Raw genomic sequence first — 19,498 nt, 5'->3', positions numbered from 1 at the left:
TGCTCCTGAGAGTAAATGAGGCAGCGAAAGATAAAATCAATCTAGAGAATAAACTCGAGGAACTTGAAAATCATTCACGACATTGGAATTTACGGATAGTCGGGGAGAGGTAGGGGGGTCTATGCCAGTAAAAAGAGCAGTTGCAAAGGGGACAAAGAAGAGGAAAACAGGGTTTGGAACTTGAATGATTACTGTCACTATTTAAAGCATAAAAATGGCAAGTAAATGTCGTATTATGTCTGTAAATATGAAAGTTATGTTAAACAAACAAAAATATGGAGGGCTCATAAGATGGTTGGCCTCCTTTACGTCTTTCTCCAAGAAACTCACCTTAAAACAAATTCACCGAAGCTCTTTCTCCCAAGAGTTTTCTCTAATGCTTTTTTTGCATCAGCCGGGTTGGCAATGAGAGGAGTAGCTATTTACTTCTGCAGAGGCGGGGTTTGGGCGTTTGCCTAAGTCCAGAGAGATCCTCAGGGAAGATGGTTATGGGTCATGGCTAAATTAAATGGGAGTGCATTGAATTTTGTTAATTACTGTGGCCCAATTACGGATGTACCCTCAGCTTTAATGAAGGTTAATGAACTGCTGATGGGAGCCCCCGGTCAGATCATTCTTGGAGGGGATTTTAATTATATCCAAGGCCAAAGAAAAGACACTTCCGATAAAAACAAGAAACAACTGAAGCCAAAGACTAAAAAAAGCCCTTGATACTATAATACAGGATTATCAGCTGATTGATCTATGGCATAAAGCAAATCTGGCATCATGCCACTATACTTGCTACTCCCGTCAATTTCAGACAGCATCTCGTATTGATCTCTTTTTAACATCTAGGTCCCTGATTCTCGTAGAGGCAGAAATTGGAGCTAATTCATTTTCAAACCACTCTTTAATTAGGCTTGACCTAGAAATCGAAGAGGGGAAGAGGACGAGATCCAGGTGGCAGATGGATCGTCTCCTTCTTCTAGATCACCAATGAGTATAAGGCTTAAGAGAGTGGATATTGATTATTTTAGGATCAATGTGGGGACGGCAGACCATTCTCAGTATGGGGGGCCCCTATTTTTATCTTGTTTTCTTTTCCTAGATTTACAGCCCTTAACAGTAGTACCCTCAGTACAAGACTCAATGCTTGGTGTGGGGATATGTTCTATATTAGATGGAGCCACACTTTGACAGTCATTCTGTTCTAAAGAATTCGTTGGATCAATTACGGGAAGCGGCGTCAGATGAAAGCAATCGGGCGTAATTGAAAGACGTCTTTCAGTCTGTTCGATTTCAGATGTAACAACTCCTATCGGCTTCTGGAGCATTAAATCAATTGCTGTGGGCACTAATGGTGAAGGTGGATTAGGCTTTGGCCCCGACCGCTTGACTGCACAGGCACGTCTCCCCTGAATACGTAAAGGGGGATTTGGGGGAGCCATCACAACACAAAAGAAAGTAGATGATAGTTGCACAGACAGCGGGCCAACCAGGTAGCCTAATAAGACTCACAGTACCTTATATTTGACGAGGAGATATGGAGCCCAGGGATCCAGGGGTTAGAGGGGAAGCTCAGCCTCTTCCATGCGATGACGGGCAAGGACGGGCCAGCCCTTGGCCCGGGCACAGCCCGGGCACAGCCCACGCGCGTCCCCTGCTGCGTGGGTGAGCGGCGCTTTTAGGACGACTGGAGCTAGTGTCTCCTCCCTCCTGGGAGTGGTGCAGCCTGGTCCTGGAAGTCTTAAGGTGCGGTGCAGGCAAGAAGATTGGGCATGTCCCTCGCCACACGGGTGAGCAGCGCTTTTAGCTCGACTGGAGCTGGTGTCTCCTCCCTTCTGGGACTGGTGCAGCCTGGTCCTGGAAGTCTTAAGGTGCGGTGCAGGCAAGGAGATTGTGCGCCTCCCTCGCCGCGTGGGTGAGCGGCGCTTTTAGCGCGACTGGAGCTGGTGTCCCCTCCCTCCTGGGAGTGGTACAGCCTGGTCCTGGAAGCCTTAAGGTGCGGTGCAGGCAAGAAGATTGTGAGCATCCTCTCTTTGTACTCTAGCAGCATGAACTGTACATGCCATGGTAAGAATGTCCAGACCGTTACCACATATCTTTCTGAAAATTGTGGTAAATATTTATTTCAAACAGTCATTGTTGTTCTATTTGTCATAACAACATTCATTAACATGAACTTTTGGTTGTGTGGTGAAAGCCTTTAATGACTTCTTTCTGTCAGTGAAAAAGTCCGATAATCTGAGCAGCATGGCAGTCTATTCAGTAGTAGGTAGTGTAGGTAGGTTGTAGGTAATTCTGGGCATATACATCGATATACCTAAAGTATGCTAAGATTCCTGTCAGATATAAATGGTATTACGACTTCTGATTTCTATTGATTTCCCAACCACAAATTCGGAAAAATATATAGCAATGCTGGACCAAATGAATATGCTAGCTAGCTGGCTGTTGAACGCCTTCCCATGAACGATGCACCTTCTCTTGGGATAGGAAGGTGATGAGAAGAATTTTGCATACAGTATTTAGCTGCCTGTCTCTGAAGGACAGGCAGGATTATTTCTCAGCACCTAAAGCCAGAGCAGACAGAACTCTATCACAAGTTACACAAGGGAATTGCCTATAAATTCTTGAAGAGAAGAAGCTCATTCTGACTGGTTGAAATTTGTGCACAGCAAGTAATCCTTTGAGAAGCAGCTTTTTGAGGCCTTAAGGTCCTAAGGTAATACATGAAACTTGCCACCAGAAGCAAGCAACACAAGATCCTAGCTGAAATAGCTTATTAAGGGTAGAAATAATGAAGCTGTAAGATAGATCTCACATGAGGTTTTCAAGGTGATAGTGGCTACAATCATAATTTCTGTAGCACGCCACACTGTTTTACTTTCCACCTTTGCCCAATAGAGTTGAGGAACCAACAAAATCGACCTGCAGCTAGCATGTTTTAGCCGTGTGAAGAGTTGGCTTCTTGGGTCACAGAAGGGCCCCCACCTACTTATTCCAGCTCCCTATGCCCAGGTCTGGGAGGAGAAAAACAGCAGGAGATACTTTGCTTCAGACCATTGGTGAAGCAGAGTGAGGAAAAGTTAGTCTTTTATATATTTTAAACTGAAATTATAACTGTTTTTAGACATTTTTACTTTTGCTGCTACAATTGTATTGCTGTCCACACTTACTGTTGGTCTTGTCGTTGTTTTCTGCTCTGCCTACTCCCCGTTCCACCACGGGCTTTCCCGTTTGTTGTGGAGGGAGACTGCGGTAAAATCTGGTTGGCTAGAGGTCGGGGAGGCGGGGAATACCGAGCGCTCAGTCACGTGATCTTCAGAAGGCGTTAACTTCCATGCCTCTCGCCCCGCGCAGCGGACGCGCGCTGAAAAGTTAGTCTTTTATATATTTTAAACTGAAATTATAACTGTTTTTAGACATTTTTACTTTTGCTGCTACAATTGTATTGCTGTCCACACTTACTGTTGGTCTTGTCGTTGTTTTCTGCTCCGCCTACTCCCCGTTCCACCACGGGCTTTCCCGTTTGTTGTGGAGGGAGACTGCGGTAAAATCTGGTTGGCTAGAGGTCGGGGAGGCGGGGAATACCAGGCGCTCAGTCACGTGATCTTCTGAAGGCTTTAACTTCCATGCATTTCGCCCCGCGCAGCGGACGCGCGCTGAAAAATTAGTCTTTTATATATTTTAAACTGAAATTATAACTGTTTTTAGACATTTTTACTTTTGCTGCTACAATTGTATTGCTGTCCACACTTACTGTTGGTCTTGTCGTTGCTTTCTGCTCTGCCTACTCCCCGTTCCACCACGGGCTTTCCCGTTTGTTGTGGAGGGAGACTGCGGTAAAATCTGGTTGGCTAGAGGTCGGGGAGGCGGGGAATACCGGGCGCTCAGTCACGTGATCTTCTGAAGGCTTTAACTTCCATGCCTCTCGCCCCGTGCAGCGCGCCAAAGGCAAGCCCGTCTGCGCCCGTCCGCGGCCGTTCGGGGCCTGGGGCTACGACCCCTGCCCCTCTGTCTTCTGTAAGGTTAGTTTATACTACTCCACAACTTCTTGCATTACGGCCGCCCAGCCGTACGGACTGTATTCTTCTAGCTGTTGACAACGCTACTTCCCACACCTGTTCGGGTGCTCATTGCTCTTTCTCCTTGTCCCAGCCTTTGGAGTATGATTGTAGACCAATTATGATGTCAGAGAACTCTTCTCCTAAGTTTCGCTTTTTAAGTTTAAATTGTCGCTCACTTCCCCAGCACAAAAGATTTATTTTTGACCTTCTCCTGGAGGAATCACCAGATGCCTTTTTTCTCACTGAGACCTGGCTTCATGATAGTTCTGGGTCCGATATTGCTACTGCCCTTCCTTCTAATTATGCCATCGTCCGAATGGATAGAGCCACTGGGATAGGTGGGGGGATTGCTAATATTTATAAACAACTTTTTCAGTGCAAATTGGACTCCGTTAACCTTCCAAATTGCGAAGCTGCCTTGTTCTAACTTACACTCACCCCAAAATTCACCTTTTCGGGGCTTTTGGTTTATCGCCCTCCAGGTCCCTCCTCTTCGTGGTCTGCTACTCTGCCTGGTCTGGTATCTTCTTTACTCATGAACTCTACTAACTTCTCTCTAATTGGTGATTTGAACCTTCATTTGGAAGACGCCACAAATTCCATATGCTCCAATTTCATTGCTGATCTTTTAGCTATGAATGTTACTCTCTGCAATTCCGGCCCTCCACATAAGGCTGGCCACTTTTTAGATCCTATTTTTTCTAATATTTCTTCTATTGAATGTGAACCAGCAATACCTATCCTTTGGTCGGATCACTTCTTATTGAAGTTTAAAATTCCGGCTCCTGTTAGTTTGCCCTCTGCTTTCCCCCAGTCTATGTTTTTTAACAGGGACTGGAAAAAAATTTATATCGCTACTTTGAACAATTTGCTCAGTGAAAATACTCCCACTGTCACCTCGCAGGTACATGTTTCTGCTAAAAATATTCATAACTGGCTGTCCCAGAAAAAATTGACCTCTCATCGCCCTCCAGCTCCTTGGTATACTGATATTCTCAAAACTGAAAAATCTAAATGCAAAGCATTAGAAAGGAAATGGCGTAGAAACTATGCCCCGGATTTGAAAATAGTATATAAAAATTCTCTGAAAACATATCACGCTTTATGTAAATCTACGAGAGCTGCGTACACTTGTAAAACTATCAATACTGCTACTAATCGTCCCGAGACACTTTTTAGTTTAGTAAAAAATCTCTCTGGTGCCCAGACCATAGCTAAGCCCCTGCCACTTGACAAGAATTTATGTGAGGATCTTGCTCTTTTTTTCTCAGATAAAATAGAGAACATCCATTCTGAAATAGCTAATTCCTCCCTGACCTGCATGATTTCACCTTCAATTCCGGTTAGCACCTTCCGGGAACACCCCAATGTCTTTTCTCTATTGGCCTCTTGGCCTCCTTTGGAACCGGCTTCTTTTGTTTCTATTCTTGTTACAATTAAATCTGGTTCCCCCAATGATCCGTTACCCATTTCCATTATCAAACAACTTGCTCCCATTCATCTTCAGGTTATTATGGAAGCTCTTAATTCTTCTTTGCTAACGTCTACTGTTCCGCCTGTCTGTAAGCACTATATGGTTGTCCCTTTGTTAAAAAAGCCTGCTGCTGATTCCAAAGTCCTTGCGAATTTCCGACCTATCTCCCTTTTGTCTATCTTTTCTAAGCTATTGGAAAGACATATTCATATACACCTTTCCAAGTTTGTTGAAACTAATAAAATACTTCACCCCTCACAGTCTGGTTTTCGTGCTGGTTTCTCGACTGAGACCATGCTCTTAGGGGTTACAGAAAGACTACGTCTTCTTTTGGATGCTGGAGATACAGTCGCGCTCATACTATTAGATCTGAGCGCGGCTTTTGACACTATCTCCCATCCTATACTAATTAACACTCTGAAATCTTTTGGCATCTGCGGTTCTGCTTTAGATTGGTTATCTTCCTTCCTAACTGACCGCACTTTTCAAGTCTTTTCTGCATCGGACAGTTCTAATGTCTTTCCATCGCCTTTTGGAGTTCCTCAGGGATCCATTTTGAGCCCCTAGCTCTTTAATCTGTATGTCAGGCCTCTTGCTGACATTGCTGAAAATGTTGGACTGTCTCTTTTTACATATGCTGACGATTCTCAAATCATCTTTTCGCTTTCAAAATCAGACTCTTGTTCCATCTCTGTCCTCCAGTCGGGCTTACGCCAAATTGCTGTTTGGATGAGTAAAAACTACCTGAAACTAAATGCCAATAAGACTGAGGTCCTTATTTTAGGCAAGCAGAAAGATCTTTGGGACTCCTGTCATTGGCCGAATGAGTTAGGTACTCTCCCTCGGCCTGTTGATCATGTGCACAACTTGGGTTTTTACATTGATGACTCTTTGACAATGCAGCATCAAGCAGTCAAAGTTGCGGGTACTTGGTTTGCCATCTTGAAATGGGTGCATAAAATTCTTTGGATGCTGCTGAGAGATACCCAAAAAACCGTAGTCCATGCTCTTATTACATCAAGGCTGGACTACGGAAACGTTCTTGTTAGATCTGGGGGTCTCTAGTTGGCAGGGTAGGTACCACTGTCCAAGTAGGGACCCTTGCTTCTAGTCAGGGAAAGGGGGATACACTGTTAAGATAACCCCTGCTCACCCTCTAGGTAGCTTGGCCTGAGCAGTCTAGGCTATCAAAGGCAATGTGTAAAGTATTTGTACCAACACTCACAGTAACACAGTGAAAACACCACAGATTTACTCCACACCAGTTTTAGAAAAATAATGTATCTTTACTAAAAACTTCACAAGACCAAATACTACAGACAAACCAACATATAATTCAAAAAGGTTACTTTAAGGATAGTTCAAGAGTTTGCAGAAAGTACTCCAGGATGTCAAAGTCAGTGTCCTGCACAATGCGGCTCTCAAGGCACAAAATGCGACACTTTCGTGCCCAACAGTACCTGTAGTTGCGATAAGGTTCCCAAAAGCTATAACAAGGAAGATGGCAAAGGCGATGCGATGCTCCTGAGATCCTGGGGAGGCTTTGCAGCAGCCCTGCTTCACGCAGCAGAGGTGGATGCGCCGGCTCCGATCTGTAGGGGGAGGATGCGATACCTTTGGCTTTCGTTGCGTAGGTTTCTTAGGGGGAAGCTTCACGCACAGGTTCGATGCGACACTCTTCGATGTGGTGCGATGCGTGGCGCAGCGCTGCCTTCCGGCGCCGCAACTCTCGATGCGCCACGGAACGGGACTCTGCGTCGACGCACGCAGCGATTGGAGACTTTTCACGCACCGGCAGTGGTGCGGCCCGCAAACTGGTTCTGCGACAACCCTCGCAATGGCAGGAAGCTTCACGCTTCGGGACGATGCTCGACGCACTCGGCGATGCGGAGACCCTGCGTGTTGCGATGGTGCCGCGATTAAATTTTCCACGCACTCTCGTCTTGCGACACGCAATCGGATGATGCGTTGGGTACCAGTCACTCTTGTTCACGCTTCTGCTTCCCAGCTCCCTCAACACAGCAAAACGACCTCCTGAAGCCCCAAGACTGGGCAAGCACTCCAAGGCAGGTCAGAACTCTCTCAGCAGAGTTCCAGGGGAGCTGGTGGTGAAGTCCTTTTGTTCCTGGGACTTCTTAACAGGGAGCCAGCTCTACTCAGGCCCTTGGAGATCAGAATCAAAAGAAGGGGACACAGCAAAGTCCTTCCCCTCTCCTTGGCAGCAAAGCAAAACAGCAAGCAGGCAGTCTTCTCCTCTTCAGTTTCTTCCAGCTTTCTCCTTGGCAGAGGTTTCTTCTTAGTTCCAAAGTGATCTAAAGTTTTAGGTGTCTGGGGTCCTCTTCTTATACCCCTCCAAGTCTTTGTCTCTTGTGTTTCAGTGGGGGGATTCCCCTGCTCAAACCGGTTCCTGGGTGTGCTCTGCTCTGGAGCACCTGGTTCCTTTCAGAGTGAGGGGCAGGGTCGTTAGACGCTCAGCAGGAGGTGGAGCCTTCTTTGTGCCAGCAGAGGCAGAGTCCTCAGCCTGGCCAGCAGGGGGTGGAGCCAGCTTTGTGTTTGTCAGGGGCAGCCCTATTCAGACCCAGGGACTACTCCTCCCACCCATCTAAAGCAGATCTCCCTATTCACCCTGCTGCTGACTCATCCAGGCTCCTGGAGCCACCTAGCACATCACCTGACACCCGTCAGCCAACCAGCACACAGGCACACAGGAAGGTTAAACAGGAGAATAGCTACTTTCTAAAAAGTGCTATTCTCACACAGTGAATTTAAAAACCATCTTGCTAAAAAGATGTATAATTAAATTCTGAACACAGAGATACCAAACTTGGATTTTCTATCTTGCCCTTATGGGAAGATAGGCATGTAAACAGCCTTCCCCATTCTATCCTATGGGCAAGATAGCCTCTCAGCAGTGAAAAACGAAAATGGCTGTAATTCACTACCAGGGCATGTTACACACCTCAGTACATGCCCTACCTTTCAGATACACTGCACCCAGCCCAGGGGGGTACCTAGGGCCACCATAGGGATGCCTGACATGTACAGAAAGGGAAGGATAAGGCCTGGTCAGTGGGTGCACTGGCCAGGTCGACATGGCAGTCCTGGACTGCACATAGGCACTGCAAGCAGGCCTAAGACATCATTTTAGCGCTACTCCTGTGGGTGGCACAATCAGTGCTGCAGCCCACTAGTAGCATTTGAATCACCAGCCCTGGCACACGCAGTGCACTTTACTAGGGGCTAACCGGTGAAACAAATATCCCAATCATGGATAACCAATCAATACAACAATTTACCAAGGGAGCACTTGCACTTTGACACTGATCAGCAGTGGCAAAGTGCCCAAAGCATCTAAACCAGCAAAAACGAAATCCAGCATAGCATCAAAAATACAGGAGGTAGAGGCAAAAAGTCAGGGGTAACCACGCCAAAGATGCCAGGTCTAACACGTGTCCCCTCCAGCTGAAAGTGGGGAGAACTACCCACCCTCTTGGGAGTTCTCATCGCTAAGGCGGAAAAACCTGGACAGACCATCAGCGTTGGCGTGTTCTGTACCGTGGCGGTGTTCCACCGTAAAGTCCATCCCCTGTAGGGAAATGGACCACCTCAACAGCTTAGGATTCTCACCCCTCATCTGCATCAACCATCTGAGGGGCCTGTGGTCTGTCTGAACCCGGAAGTGAGTCCCAAACAAGTAGGGTCTCAGCTTCTTCAGCGCCCAGACCACAGCAAAAGCTTCCCTTTCAATCGCACTCCACCTCTGTTCCCTGGGAAGTAGCCTCCTACTAATGAAAGCTACCGGTTGGTCCAAGTCCTCATCATTTAGTTGTGAGAGCACCGCTCCCACTCCATGCTCAGAAGCGTCTGTCTGCACTATGAATTCCTTGGAGAAGTCAGGCGCCTTGAGTACAGGTGCTGTACACATGGCCTCCTTCAGGGCATCAAAAGCTTCTTGGCAGGCACTGGTCCAAATCCCTTTCTTCGGTAACTTCTTGGAAGTTAGTTCTGTCAAGGGAGCCACAATGGTGCCATACCCCTTGACAAAACGGCGATAGTACCCGGTGAGTCCTAAGAAGGCTCTCACCGCTGTCTGGGTTTTGGGGGGTTCCCAAGCCCGGATGGTATCTATCTTGGCTTGTAGGGGCGCCACCTGGCCGCTTCCTACCTGGTGTCCCAAATACACCACCGAACCCTGCCCTATCTGGCACTTACTGGCCTTGATAGTGAGGCCTGCACTATGCAGAGCCTTCAACACTGCGCAGAGGTGTTGCAAGTGTTCTTCCCAAGTGGAGCTGAACACAGCGATGTCATCCAGATATGCGGCGCTGAATTGCTCCAGCCCGGACAGTACCTGGTTGACCAGTCTCTGGAATGTGGCAGGGGCGTTCTTCAACCCAAAGGGCATGACACGGAACTGGAAGTGCCCCTCTGGCGTTGAAAATGCAGACCTCTCCTTGGCCCCATCAGTTAAGGCAATCTGCCAGTACCCAGAAGTTAAATCAAACGTACTGAGGTAGTTGGCAGCTCCCAACCGATCCACGAGCTCATCAGCTCTGGGGATGGGGTGTGCGTCAGTCTTTGTGACAGCATTGAGCCCACGGTAGTCCATACAAAACCTAAGTTCTGGAGTGGCACCTGGCGCAGCAGCTTTCGGTACAAGTACCACTGGGCTAGCCCAGGGGCTGCTGGAGGGCTCAATCACCCCTAGCTCCAACATCTTAGAAACCTCCTTCTTGATGCTGGCCCTGACCTTGTCAGCCACCCGGTAAAACTTCTGTTTCACAGGCATGCTATCTCCCGTGTCCACGTCATGGACACACCAGTTGGTGATACCGGGGGTCAGGGAGAACAGAGATGCAAACTGACCCAACACATGGCGACAGTCCCTCTGCTGTTCTGGGGTCAGGGTGGGCGAGAGGACCACTCCATCCACTGACCCATCTTGCTCCTTAGCTGCTAGGAGGTCAGGAAGAGGATCGCTATCCTCCTCCATCCCTGCATCTGTAGCCAGTAGCATTGTTATTTCAGACCTCTCAAAATGGGGTTTGAGGCGGTTCACGTGTAGGACCCTCATGGGGTTCCTGGGAGATCGCAAGTTGACCAGGTAGGTCACCTCACTCTTGCGCTCCACCACCTCATATGGCCCAGTCCACTTGTCCTGGAGCGCGCAAGGCTCCACTGGCGCCATCACCCACACCATCTGCCCAGGTTGAAATTCCATCAGAGTGGTATGCTGGTCATACCACCTCTTCATCTCATCCTGGCTGGCTTCCAGGTTCGCCTGAGCGAGGGCCCGGAAGCGCTGTGTCTGGTTGCGGATGGCCAGCACATAGCTGAACACATCCTGAGGGGTTTTCCCCGGGGATTTCTCCCAACCCTCCTTCACCAGACTGAGAGGTCCTCTAACAGGGTGCCCGTACAAAAGCTCAAAGGGACTGAACCCTAGAGACTTTTGTGGTACCTCCCTGTAGGCAAATAATAGGCATGGCAAAAAGACGTCCCACTTCCGTCTCATGGGCTCTGTCAGCCCCATGATCATGCCTTTCAGGGTCCGGTTGAACCTTTCAACCAACCCATTTCCTTGAGGGTGGTAAGGAGTGGTGAACTTATAAGTTACCCCACACTCCTCCCACAGAGACTTCATATACCTGGAGATGAAGTTGGTACCCCGGTCAGATACCACCTCCTTGGGGAAACCCACACGGGAAAAGATCCCCATCAACGCACGGCCCACCACCGGGGCTGTGGTTGTCCTGAGAGGGATAGCCTCCGGGTACCGGGTGGCATGATCCACCAGGACCAGGATGAACCTGTTGCCTAAGGCGGTCCTGGGGTCCAGTGGCCCCACAATATCTATTCCCACCCGCTCGAAAGGGGTGCTCACTACCGGAAAAGGCTGGAGAGGGCCTTTGCATTTTCCTCCAGCCTTGCCACTTGCCTGGCAAGTCTGGCATGATTTACAAAAGGAAGCGACGTCCGTCTTCATCCCGGGCCAGTAAAAGTGGGTGGCAAGCCTTTGTCGGGTCTTGTCCTGCCCGAGATGTCCTGCAAGCGGCACGTCGTGAGCCAGACCCAGTAGGAAGTCTCTGAACCCTGCGGGTACCACCAGGGTACGTGATCCACTGGGCTCAGCAAACCTAGGCTCACTGTACAACAAGTCATTCTCCCAGTAGAGAAAAAAGTTCTTCGGATCAGCACCTGCTGCCTGGTCTGCAGCCTGGTGCCGCAGACCTTCAAGAGTAGGGCATGTCTTCTGCGCACGGCAGAACTCCTCTCTGGAGGGACCACCCTCTTGCTGCCAATGGGTCAGCTCAGGTATGTCTCCCAGCTCAGCGACCTGTTCCCCTGTAGGCTCCAGGGCATCGCCCGTAGGTTCTGCTCCTTCCTGGACCGTGGGAACAGCGGGGGTGGACGTACCACGCCCCTTGCCCTTCCTCTTTCTGGCAGGGACCTGGGCCACTGTTTCAGGCTCCAGGTCTGCTTCACAACCCTGTCTGGCTGCCATGGACCGGGTGGTCACACAGACCCACTCAGGCAAACCCAACATCTCCAAATGAGCCTGGCGTTCCACCTCCTTCCACGGGGAACTCTCCAGGTCATTACCTAGCAGACAGTCTACTGGCATGGATGGACTCACAACAACTTTGAGAGGACCTGAGACCCCCCCCCACTCAAAGGGAACATGTGCTACCTTGCAAAGGCGCACAGAGTTGTCAGCTGACACTACTGGGTGAAGTACGTCTGGAATGATCAGCTCCTCAGGGACCCACTGACACCTGACCGTAGTCACACTGGCTCCAGTGTCCCTGAGAGCCTCCACCCTCCTCCCATTGATGGTCACCCACTGCCTGTACTTCTTAGTGTTATCAGGGACAGGGGTTTCCTGGACCATCTCTGTGTCTCCTAAAGAGACAAGGGACATAACTGCTAAACCCTCCAAATCACTAGAAAGTAAATCCCCCCCAAAAGCTACACTAGCTATACCCGGTGTTGGAGCACCAGTGGGTGCCTGGGATTTCTTGGGACACACAGGAGACTTGTGACCCAATTCCTGACAGTGATAACACTTAATGGGACCCTTGTTATCCGACCTGCCCTTAGGGGGCCAGGTTGGTTTGGGTTTGGACTTGGGGGGCTGGGACTGGTTACCCTGGGAACTATTTTGGGGCCCTTGTGAGAACTCCTTTTGGTTACCCTTGTCCCCCCCACTCTTCTGCTGGGGACCCTGCCCACCTTTGGCAATGGTACCCACAATTCCTCTGTGGACCCTGGTACTGGTCCAGCGGTCCGCCTCCTTAGCAAGCTCAATGGGGTCCGTCAACTTGCTATCTAAAAGATGCTGGCGCAGCTCTGGAACACATAGACTACTCAAGTGCTCCCAACTAATTAAATGTAACAACCCCTTATAATCAGTTACCTTGCTGCCCTTCATCCAACCTTCCAGTGCCCGCGAGTACAGATTCACACACTCCATCCAAGTCTCAGACTCTTTCTTCTTGGAATTTCTAAACTGCAGTCTATACTGCTCTGGAGTAAGTCCATACCTGAGACATAGGGCCTCCTTCATATTGGGGTAGGTCATGGCACCTGCTAATTCTAAGGGCTCTAGAGCACTCCTCCCAGAAGCCTCAAAATGTTTCCACAGGCCCGCCCCCCAATGCTGTTCAGGCACCCCATTCATCCTCAATGCAATTTCATACGATGTGAACCAGGCATAGATATCCTCACTCCTATTGTAATTCTGTACTAAATCTTTGGGGATATATACTTTACCCCCCTGCACTGGCTGTGCCCTGCCACCATTTGAACCGGACTCCACCTGCTTGGCCTTGATGTCCAGTTCTCTCATGCTCACTTCATGAGCCAGAAGCAATTTCTTCTCTTCCAAGGCACGGGCATTCTTGCTCTCCTCCGCCGCCTTGTCCTTCTCTACTTCCAATTGCTTCATTTTCATTTTCATCATTTCCATTTCATGGTCTCTCACCCTTTGATTCTCCTCCCGCTCCTCTGGAGTGAGCCCCCTACTGGAATGGGAGCTGCCAGCCCTTGAGACTGGTCTGCCCACAGGCAGATCTTGGGGAACAAAACCATCCTCTTCATTTGCATCACTTTCCTCTTGGGCCTCCCACCAGGCCTTCAGGACTCTTTGTAGCACATCTTTTCTAGCTCCGCTTTTAAAAGAGCAACCACGGTCTTTGCAGAATTGCTTGAGATCTTCAACTTTGTATGAATATAAATCCGCAATGGAAAACTCCAATTCTGCCCTCTCACTTGTTGCCACCTGAGACATGATGCTCTTGAAGAGTTACTCAAAAATAGAATCAAAAATATAGTATGTGGTTGTCTATTGGTCTGCACTTAAACTAGTGATGTACACCAATTACTGTGGGTCAAGTACAAATACAAGTTCAATCCTCACCGCTGACCACCAATGTTAGATCTGGGGGTCTCTAGTTGGCAGGGTAGGTACCACTGTCCAAGTAGGGACCCTTGCTTCTAGTCAGGGAAAGGGGGATACACTGTTAAGATAACCCCTGCTCACCCTCTAGGTAGCTTGGCCTGAGCAGTCTAGGCTATCAAAGGCAATGTGTAAAGTATTTGTACCAACACTCACAGTAACACAGTGAAAACACCACAGATTTACTCCACACCAGTTTTAGAAAAATAATGTATCTTTACTAAAAACTTCACAAGACCAAATACTACAGACAAACCAACATATAATTCAAAAAGGTTACTTTAAGGATAGTTCAAGAGTTTGCAGAAAGTACTCCAGGATGTCAAAGTCAGTGTCCTGCACAATGCGGCTCTCAAGGCACAAAATGCGACACTTTCGTGCCCAACAGTACCTGTAGTTGCAATAAGGTTCCCAAAAGCTATAACAAGGAAGATGGCAAAGGCGATGCGATGCTCCTGAGATCCTGGGGAGGCTTTGCAGCAGCCCTGCTTCACGCAGCAGAGGTGGATGCGCCGGCTCCGAGCTGTAGGGGGAGGATGCGATACCTTTGGCTTTCGTTGCGTAGGTTTCTTAGGGGGAAGCTTCACGCACAGGTTCGATGCGACACTCTTCGATGTGGTGCGATGCGTGGCGCAGCGCTGCCTTCCGGCGCCGCAACTCTCGATGCGCCACGGAACGGGACTCTGCGTCGACGCACGCAGCGATTGGAGACTTTTCACGCACCGGCAGTGGTGCGGCCCGCAAACTGGTTCTGCGACAACCCTCGCAATGGCAGGAAGCTTCACGCTTCGGGACGATGCTCGACGCACTCGGCGATGCGGAGACCCTGCGTGTTGCGATGGTGCCGCGATGAAATTTTCCACGCACTCTCGTCTTGCGACACGCAATCGGATGATGCGTTGGGTACCAGTCACTCTTGTTCACGCTTCTGCTTCCCAGCTCCCTCAACACAGCAAAACGACCTCCTGAAGCCCCAAGACTGGGCAAGCACTCCAAGGCAGGTCAGAACTCTCTCAGCAGAGTTCCAGGGGAGCTGGTGGTGAAGTCCTTTTGTTCCTGGGACTTCTTAACAGGGAGCCAGCTCTACTCAGGCCCTTGGAGATCAGAATCAAAAGAAGGGGACACAGCAAAGTCCTTCCCCTCTCCTTGGCAGCAAAGCAAAACAGCAAGCAGGCAGTCTTCTCCTCTTCAGTTTCTTCCAGCTTTCTCCTTGGCAGAGGTTTCTTCTTAGTTCCAAAGTGATCTAAAGTTTTAGGTGTCTGGGGTCCTCTTCTTATACCCCTCCAAGTCTTTGTCTCTTGTGTTTCAGTGGGGGGATTCCCCTGCTCAAACCGGTTCCTGGGTGTGCTCTGCTCTGGAGCACCTGGTTCCTTTCAGAGTGAGGGGCAGGGTCGTTAGACGCTCAGCAGGAGGTGGAGCCTTCTTTGTGCCAGCAGAGGCAGAGTCCTCAGCCTGGCCAGCAGGGGGTGGAGCCAGCTTTGTGTTTGTCAGGGGCAGCCCTATTCAGACCCAGGGACTACTCCTCCCACCCATCTAAAGCAGATCTCCCTATTCACCCTGCTGCTGACTCATCCAGGCTCCTGGAGCCACCTAGCACATCACCTGACACCCGTCAGCCAACCAGCACACAGGCACACAGGAAGGTTAAACAGGAGAATAGCTACTTTCTAAAAAGTGCTATTCTCACACAGTGAATTTAAAAACCATCTTGCTAAAAAGATGTATAATTAAATTCTGAACACAGAGATACCAAACTTGGATTTTCTATCTTGCCCTTATGGGAAGATAGGCATGTAAACAGCCTTCCCCATTCTATCCTATGGGCAAGATAGCCTCTCAGCAGTGAAAAACGAAAATGGCTGTAATTCACTACCAGGGCATGTTACACACCTCAGTACATGCCCTACCTTTCAGATACACTGCACCCAGCCCAGGGGGGTACCTAGGGACTCCATAGGGATGCCTGACATGTACAGAAAGGGAAGGATAAGGCCTGGTCAGTGGGTGCACTGGCCAGGTCGACATGGCAGTCCTGGACTGCACATAGGCACTGCAAGCAGGCCTAAGACATCATTTTAGCGCTACTCCTGTGGGTGGCACAATCAGTGCTGCAGCCCACTAGTAGCATTTGAATCACCAGCCCTGGCACACGCAGTGCACTTTACTAGGGGCTAACCGGTGAAACAAATATCCCAATCATGGATAACCAATCAATACAACAATTTACCAAGGGAGCACTTGCACTTTGACACTGATCAGCAGTGGCAAAGTGCCCAAAGCATCTAAACCAGCAAAAACGAAATCCAGCATAGCATCAAAAATACAGGAGGTAGAGGCAAAAAGTCAGGGGTAACCACGCCAAAGATGCCAGGTCTAACAGTTCTGTTCCTGGGTGCAAATAAGGCAGTGTCCCGTAGGCTGCAACTTGTACAAAACTCTGCTGCCAGACTCCTTTGTGGGGTTCCCAGATGTTCTTCTATCTCTGAACATCTTCGTGATCTACATTGGCTTCGAATTGAAAAGCGGATCGAGTTCAAAGCTCTGACTTTTATGTTTAAAATCAAATGGGGTCTAGCACCGGACTATTTACAGACTATTTTGTCTGTCCCTATATTCCAACCCGTCATCTTCGCTCTGCTTTACTTGAAACATTTCATGTTCCTAGGTTTAGACTTTCCAGAATGGGTGGTAGATCTTTTTCCGTTCTGGGTCCTTCTCTTTGGAATTCAATTCCTCTTGCCATACGTAGGGAAACTTTGTATCCCCAGTTTCGTCATTCACTGAAGACTTGGCTTTTTAACCAATAATTATCTCATTTCAGTTTTCGTGCCCAGGCGCCGGGAAACCCTTGTTGGGCAGCTGTTGCGCCATATAAATTAAATAAATAAATAAATAAATAAATAAGTAGCTGGTTCCCTGCCAGCACCAGAGGAAAATGTTCTTGGCAGGTGAGGAGATTGCCTGTCTATGCGGTTAGGGGCTCCTATGCGGTCTAATGCTACAGTGTGCCAGTGCACCACAAAGGCAGATGCACCCACTTGATGATAAAGAAAACTTCAGCGGGCTCCTTAAATAGGAAAAAAGGAAAGAATAAATGTAATCCCTTGCCATTTGAAAGAAGACAGTCGCAGGCAGCAGGAGCACCCCTAAAGACCCTGTGAGGGATTTAAAAATCTTTATATTTTGCTAGTGGTTCTCCCCGAGAGACTGAGAGCCTCCACATGGCCCTCTAAGGTGCTTTGGTTTTTTTGCAGGCGAGGGTGTTTCCAGAACAGCACTCCGTGCGACAGTGTCACCACAGATTATTGAAAATGCACAGACTAATGGCCTGATTTATATCCTGGCGGTATGGATACTCCATCACAACGGCAACAGAGTACTTGTAAAGCCAAGACTGTGGGCCTCCACCCACTTTAAATGTGGGTGGACATCGAAGACTACTCAGTCTCCAATGTAATTATCCCCCTCCACCAGCCTGACAGAGCAAGGGCTATTGGAGGTTGGCCTCTAATTCCACCTACCTAAATTAGATGGGCAAAATTTGAGGTAAGGGGCAGTGAAAACTGCTACTGCTAAATGTCCCCACGGTGTGGGAGATACCTTCATGGCGAGGGGAACATTTTCTAATTTGTCTTCAAAAAGAAAATTCTGCCTCAGGATTTCCTTTTACAAAATAAAAAAAAATTGTTTGAAGGACAGCTCCGTCACACTAATAGAGCCATGTACCAAACTTTAAGAAGCATTGACAGGAACTGACATGATGGCGTTTTCTACCAATGCTTTAACAAGCATTTGCATACTTTATAAGTATTTAGCAATGCAGCATATTATCCTGGGTGTGCATCTACTGTTCTTTAACATGGAGACTTTGACACTAATAGGCACAATATAGCACTGCATTGAGAAGTACTTGTCTTGAAACAATTATGGTCATATGTGTGTGCAATAAGAGTGATTGCAATATTTGTAACAAATCACCTGAGCTGACCACAAGGATTGTACTTTTAATGTTACAAATTTTCCTTTTTTTGCCACAAATTTACTCAAACCTACCGCATAAAGCAGCCAGTCGAATCAATCCCGTCATTAACATTTACAGAAATAAGAGGGAGTGAAGGTTTTTTAACACTGCCTCCCTAAAATTGATTTGGCTGTGAACACTGAAGATGACACAACATGCCAGAGGCTCAGAAAGGCTTGCTAGTTGGCAAACCTTTCATGACCAATAACAAACACAAGATATAAACAAACAGATTGTATTCTAAAAATGATCCTTAATAATGTATATATGCATGTAGATAAGGCTTTTAATAAAGAATGGTTGTACCCAGGTGTAAAGGTTACGCCATTAATTGTATTCATTAAACCGCTTTTTAAATGCCTGGAAGGCTCTCAGCAATTTTTTAAGTAAATGGAACGCCAGATTTTAAGATACGTGGAATTCGAAGAAGCAATATATTTCCCAGCAGCCTCCGTTTAATCACAGGAGGTTAGACATTCTGTTTTACAGATAAGGTTATGTGCAGTCACCTTACTTTGGCCACACTTATTACCAGACAGTCGCCATTAATGGCCCTCCCAACGCCTGTTAACTGCCATCTTATTTTAGCAGCAAAATAATAACATTATTTTGTAGTGCCCTCTGCGCGGCGAATGTTTCTGAGGAGTGTAAATAAAATGCATTGTTAAAATCCATTTTAATTGTACCCATTAAACTGAACATGAAAGGATGTAAGCCTTAGTTGGCCTCTCTTAGATTGGTGCTTGTGACCTGCCGATCAAAGCAGATGTCAGCAGTGAGTGTTTACTCACGGTTCTCCTTTTAACAAATTTGAACGCTGGCTCTGGTGGTGCAATGCAAAATGATGGGGTCCTCCTGCAGAATGTGAGGAGGGGCCCCTTAGTCTCAAACATCTCACAGATATTCATTGGTCTAAATGGGGCGTCCTAAAGGTTTGAGGGGACTCTGAAGCATTATGTCACCCTACCCCATGCACCTTAGAGGCTGTTGGGGTACAGCTTTAAATCCCTGTCCTGCTCACCTTTCCACTGAGCTAGTGTTCAAGAAGAGGCTTGGAGATGGAAAAATTCAAGCAAACGGAGGCACAATGAAAAAGAGCGTAAAAGAGTTTAGAACAAATAAAATAAAATTAAGATAAGATGGAAGGGGAGGAGGGAGAAAAGAACAAGAGACAGATATAACTAAGGGAAGATGACAGGTGGCTGAAGCACTGTGGAAGGGTGGGAAGCTGGTCGGTGAGGCGAAGGCAAGGGGATGGACAGGGAAGAGCAGAGAGGAGGTGAGAGAAAGGATTCTATTGTCATAGCTCTCAACTGTTTCAGTGTCAAAGGTGGGTGAGACGAAGATTTTAGGTGGTGAGCCCTAATGAAATCAACGGAGATCAAAAACAAATCTGAGGGCGAGGAGGGGTTCCAGAGTGAGTGATCATGTGGAAGTCAATGGAAGGCTTTTTACTTTTTTAGAGGGTGACCAGGGCTTCAAGTGGGCCGGGT

Source organism: Triturus cristatus, chromosome 2_2 (genome assembly GCF_964204655.1).
Source record: "Triturus cristatus chromosome 2_2, aTriCri1.1, whole genome shotgun sequence".
NCBI classification, from domain to species: Eukaryota; Metazoa; Chordata; class Amphibia; order Caudata; family Salamandridae; genus Triturus; species Triturus cristatus.
The sequence above is the reverse complement of the archived record's forward strand: the minus strand, read 5'-3'. Positions refer to the sequence as shown.